Genomic DNA, 6007 nt, shown 5'->3' with positions numbered 1-6007 from the left:
TTTCCAGATTTTATGCCTTCGTATATTTAATTTAAAATTCATTATTAACTTCTGTAACACTCGTAGTGATGCACAATCAATGCATTATTTTCTAATAAGGCTAGTTCAATTTGCCACTCAAGTGGAGGTGAGAACTCGTGGTTCGTAAGTGCAGGATCTCTCATAATTTATATTTACAGTTTGTGCACTTTAGTCTCTACAGTCAAACATTCCAGCAAGTAATAGCTTACCAACATGTATATCTTAAATCTAAAATCGAATGATGTGTGTCACGATTGAAAAGGGTTTATTTTTTAACTCTGCTTGGCAACACGTCTTAATTCTTATCTCCTTGATGTATTTTTTGCACTTATTTGTTGCTTCAACCAAGATCAGTTCAAGAAGTTTAATTGTTGAAACTTTGCATTCAAAAATAAGAGAGCAGAAGTAAAAGAAAAAAAAAATAAATAAAAGCAAAATATAACCTTGTGAAATTCACCATGTTTGACAATTTTAGCATTCTCGGTTGACATTTTTATCGACAGCGACGAATTATATTTTAGAGTAAAAAATACATTCGGGAGATAGAAAGATGCAGGAGCGACGGAAGAACTCCTATATAGGTTCATTTTTGTCTTTATTGGATCTTTTTAATTGGTGTCCATCAATTCCCCAATATCCTGAATAGTATAAATAATAATTGAATTATATTTTGTTTCAAATTATGTGAAATTCTTTGTTTATCGTTAATAATTGTCAAAACTCCTTCGTCAGTTTGTTGTCCACGTCCTCGTCCCACTTGCCATTTGTCCGCCTCCTTAATTTTCCACCAATTAGCAGATCTTTTTTCTGCCAACATGGAACACCGTATTTAGCCCAAAAATTGCCTGATGTGATTGAATTATTGTAATCATAGCTTAGAATAAAAATAAGTAATTGCTTGTTCTTGAAGTAGTGGGTATTCAAATGCACTTTCTCTCATTTTTATTCATAGAGATTTTGACTCAAAATCTGCAGAAACGGAATGAAGCAATTGATATTCCTGCAGATTTTGAGCCAAGGCTGTGAAACCTCTATAAATAAAAATGAGAGAAAGTGCATTTGAATACCCATTACTTCAAGAACAAGCAATTACTTCTTTTTATTCTAAGCTATGTTTACAATAATTCAATCACATCAGGCAATTTTTGGGCTACTAAATACGGTGTTCCATGTTGGCAGAAAAAGGATCTGCTAATTGGTGGAACACAGACGTTTCGTCGCGGCGGGACCGCCAATTTCCGTCACTGATGGGCCACCCAACAGTAAAATTGGAAAAACGGAAACCGGGCCGCCCGCGACGCGTCGCTGGTGGGCCATCCAACTGTAACATAACAAAAATATATAAGCGGGCCGCTGGCGATTATCGCGGCGGGACCACCGATTTCTGTCGCTGGTGGGCCACCCACCAGTAAAATTGGAAAAACGGCCACTGGGTCGTACGCGAGCGTCGCTTCCGGGCCACCACTTCTTAGCGACGTGTCGCAGGCAGCCCATCACTGGCCCACCGGCGTTTACGGCATGGGGATGCCTGCTTACCTTTATTGGCAGAACTATTACTCTTATTCTCAAACTGAAATTTTTAGTAGGACGATACTGTAGTACACAATGTTGTTTAATCACTTTCAGTATACCAATATAATATACTGTATTTCTCGCCACTTTGTTTTATTTCTGAATATCATTTCATTCTGTCTCACTTCTCTGTAGAGTCGACAGGAACGAGACAATTCGGGTAGTGCCTAAAAGAATTCAATATTTTCAGAGTAATTCAACTTAAAACGCAGTTAGTTTATATATATGCATACATGAGGAGTATCTAATAAGCTTTTTGTGTAATCTTAAAAGAGTTCTTTTATTAATTCATCATTCAACATTGCCTATATATATATATATATATATATATATATATATATATATACATCTGCTGTCATTAAGAAACCCATATACATCATCTTACGAATCAATCATTATGGAAGAATTGCATGTGTATGTTGCAGCAGTGGTACCAATCTTTGAAAGTTTCATTTACAACTTTTCTTTTTTTTTTAGTTGATGTTCTGAGTAATTGCGCGTTCTGTGTAAAGGTACAATAAGATTCTCTCTCTCTCTCTCTCTCTGTTTCCAGCTACCGTCATAGGCATATGGGAACTACCAGATATACTTTCGTGTGTACATAAGTTAGTGTGTGTGTGTGGCGGGGTCGAGGGTATGAAGTATTTATTACGATCACTTAGTGGAACTTACCGTAACATTCCGTACGAAAACTTTTGAACGAATGCGATTTTTTTAATTCTGTTTTTTGAAATAGATAGAGTAATTATCTCGAGGGAATTCGTTAACGGAGATGATTTAGTCAACAGAAAGTGGTGCAAATGAGCCATTTCCGGTTTCAACGTTGATCACTGTAGAGCACATACAGTAATAGATAGCGACAAACGGTTTCCGGCAATCGATTAAACGTTTCAAGGACAACTTCCATATTCATTCTTAACACTATAGTAAAACCGGAAGTAGTATCAATGAGACATTTTCGGTTTTATTGTTGATCACTATAGAGCAAAAACGGTAAAAGATAGCAAGAAGCAATTTTCGCCAATCGATAAAGCATGTCAAGGATAACTTTCATCTTCATCATTAACATCCTACTAAAACCGGAAGCAGTAGTAGTAATCGCGTCACCTGAGGAAAATTTGGACTTTGACCCCGAAATTTGTGACGTCATAGGTCAAAGGTCAATGACCTTGGCCCGGGGTCAATGAACTAAGGGTGTCTAGGACCACCCCTCTAAATTTTTGCAGGGGTACCTTGGCCCACCCCCTAAATTTTAGCAGCGCTACATAGGACCACCCCCTTAAATTTTGGAAATTGCCAAATGTAAAAATTTGGTATGGTAGCCTAGGACCACAGTATGTATCTCTATCAGTATTGGAGGTCTATGTCGTTCCCTTTCATGGGTAAAAAATTGCCAAACATTCAAATTTCGGAGGTTTTTGACCTAATTTCTTTTCTTTTATGAGGTGTTATTATCCCATATGGTAATATGGGCGTATACAGGGGTCCGTTACCTTTCACAAGACATGAGTATATTAATGAACCCTTTCAAAATTTTGGGAAGGGTACCTTGGCCCACCCCTTAAATTTTGGAAATTGCCCAATTTAAACATTTGGTATTATAATATAGGACGCTAATATGTATTGTGATAAATTTGGATGGTCCACCTCGTTCCCTTTTAGGGGTACCAAATTGCCAAAATATAAACGTAAACAATACGTAGTACCACGTGTTTGGTTTGACCTAAGTTATCCCCTTCCATGAGGTACTATTACCTTATATGTTTATATGATCGTATACAGGAGTCCATAACCTTTCATAAGACATGGGTATATTGGTGCACCCCTTTAAAAACTTGGGAGGGGTACCTTGGCCCACCCCTTCAATTTTAAAAATTGCCCAATTTAAACATTTGGTATAATAGTATAGAACACTAGTATGTATCAATATAAATTTGGGTGGTCCACCTCGTTCCCTTTGATGGGTGAAAAATTGCCAAATTTTAGTACAACCACGTGTTTCGTTTTTGACTTAATTTATTCCCTTGGATGAGGTCCTATTACCTTATATGGTTATATGGTCATGTATATATTGGTCCTTTTCCTATTATAAGACATGGGTATATTGATGGACCCCTTTAAATTTTTGGAAGGGGTACCATGGCCAACCCCCTTAAATTTTGGAAATTTTCCAATTCAAGCATTCGGTATCATAGTACATGCCTCAACATGCATCATGATAAATTTGGGTGGTCCACCTTGTTCCCTTTCATGGATAAAAAAATTGCTAAAATATAAACATAAGCAATATGTTGTACCACGTGTTTGGTTTTCGGCCCTATTTCTCCCCTTTGATGAGGTTCTATTACCTTATATGGTTATATGGTCATGTATACGGGTTCATTTCCTATCATAAGACATGGGTACATTCATGCACACTTTAAAAATTTCGGAGGGGTATCTTGGCTCATCCACTCCGTTTTAGAAATTGTTTAATATAAGCATTTGGTATCTCCGTACAGGACTTCAATATGTACCACTATAAATTTGGATGGTCCACCTCGTTCCCTTTCATGGGTAAAAAACTATCAAAAATCAAATTTCGGAGGTTATTGACCCCTATTTAGCACGTTATATGGGTATGTACAGAGGTTTATTACCTTCATATGTTTATGTTCCCTTTTAAATTTGGGAATTATCAAATATCAAAATTCGGTAAACGTTTTTTAGGACCCATTGTAGATGTTGGTGTTCCTCTTATGGCCAAATATTCAAAATTTAAAGGTTATTGACTCATTTTTTGATACGGCTTTATTATTGAATAAGTACAGGATTTATTACTTTTTCATAAGACACAGGTGTATTTGTGTGCCAATCTTAAATTTTGGGAGGGGTACATTTCTTATTCTCATATCAAATAATTGGTAATTGTTTTTAGAATTGGGTGGTATCTCTTTCTTTGGGTAAATCATTGTGAAATATTAGTATGATCACGTGATCAGTTATTGACCTATGATGGAATTAGGAGTCCAGGACATTGGTACATTTAACCTTTGTAGGATAATTTGAGAATTGTCAAATGAAATTGCGTCATTGGTTTTGATTATCTCAGCCCATGGACCAAATATAAACGTAAGCAATACGATGTACCACGTGATTGACCTTGATGAGGTAGTGTACAGGGATTCATTTCCTTTGTTGTTGATTGGTTGATCACTATCTTTCGTGCAATCTGATTGGTCGATAAGTTTCAAATCTTTGATGCATTCAGTTTTAACATTTCAAAAGTTTTGAAATTTTTGTTTGAAAATTTTTTTGTTTGAAACTTTGGTTTGACATTTTTTCGTTTGATATTTTTAGTTTAAAAATTTTTGTTTGAAATTTTTTTGATTTTTTTTTTCAAAATTTTTCGTTTGAAATTTTTGTTTCAAAATTTTTTGTTTGAAACTTTTTTGTTTGTATTTTTTTGTTTCAAAATTTAGAAATTTTTTGTTTAAATTTTTTTCGTTTCAAAACTGAATTTTTTTGTTTGAAATTTGTTTAAAAAATGTTCGAATTTTTTCTGTCTAAAATTTTTCTTTGAACATTTTTGTTTCGAATTTTTTGTTTGGAAAATTTTGGTTTCAAATTTTTAAGTTTGTGCACTCATTAGTGAAGAACCGGAACTTCTTAGAAGAAAATTTGGTTTGAAATTTTTTCGTTTTGAATTTTTTGTTTGAAAATTTTTATTTCGAAATTTTTGTTTCAAAGTTTAGTTTGACATTCTTTAAATTTGTGCACTCATTAGTAAAGAGCCGGAACTGTTTAGAACAAAAGCCTCTGGCAACATTGTTTTTCATGGTGCAATAGTACACGTCAGAACATGGGGTTGTACTTGAAATGAAAAAACACAAATCATTGAAATGGATCATTTTATTAAACTCGACATACATCCTTACCAGATAGAGGATCTGGATATTGTCGATACAATGTATTTTGAACTTCTTGCACTAGTTTATCTTTAGCGTATAATTTTAATTCCAGTTGAAGTCTTTTAAGGTCTATTGCAATATGCATTGGTGGAAACTCAATGTCCATTTGATCACAAATAAACTGTTTATCAATACAGGTGTGCACCCACGAACGTTGTTGAGAACCATCACAACATCTAGATACATGTTGTACAATATGCATGACACATTTTTCAAAATAGTACTTTTTCAGGAATATACTTGTTTTGTTGTACACTTCCACTGCATGTTCCATTCAGTTTGCGTTAGATACACCATATTGCGAGGGACATGGAATGTACTCTTTTTACGTAACAGCACCATCTTCTCTTCGAGGACTGTACGCAGCACAACTTCATGATTTGAGCCTAATGATTTGACTATGGTCACATTTAGCTCATCATGAAAATAATCGTTCATTTGGTCGATTCGTGAACATAATATTT

The sequence above is a fragment of the Thermobia domestica genome, chromosome 14, assembly GCF_964235325.1.
Source record: "Thermobia domestica chromosome 14, izTheDome1.hap1.1, whole genome shotgun sequence".
In the NCBI taxonomy this organism is placed as follows: domain Eukaryota; kingdom Metazoa; phylum Arthropoda; class Insecta; order Zygentoma; family Lepismatidae; genus Thermobia; species Thermobia domestica.
This window is presented reverse-complemented; position numbering follows the sequence as displayed.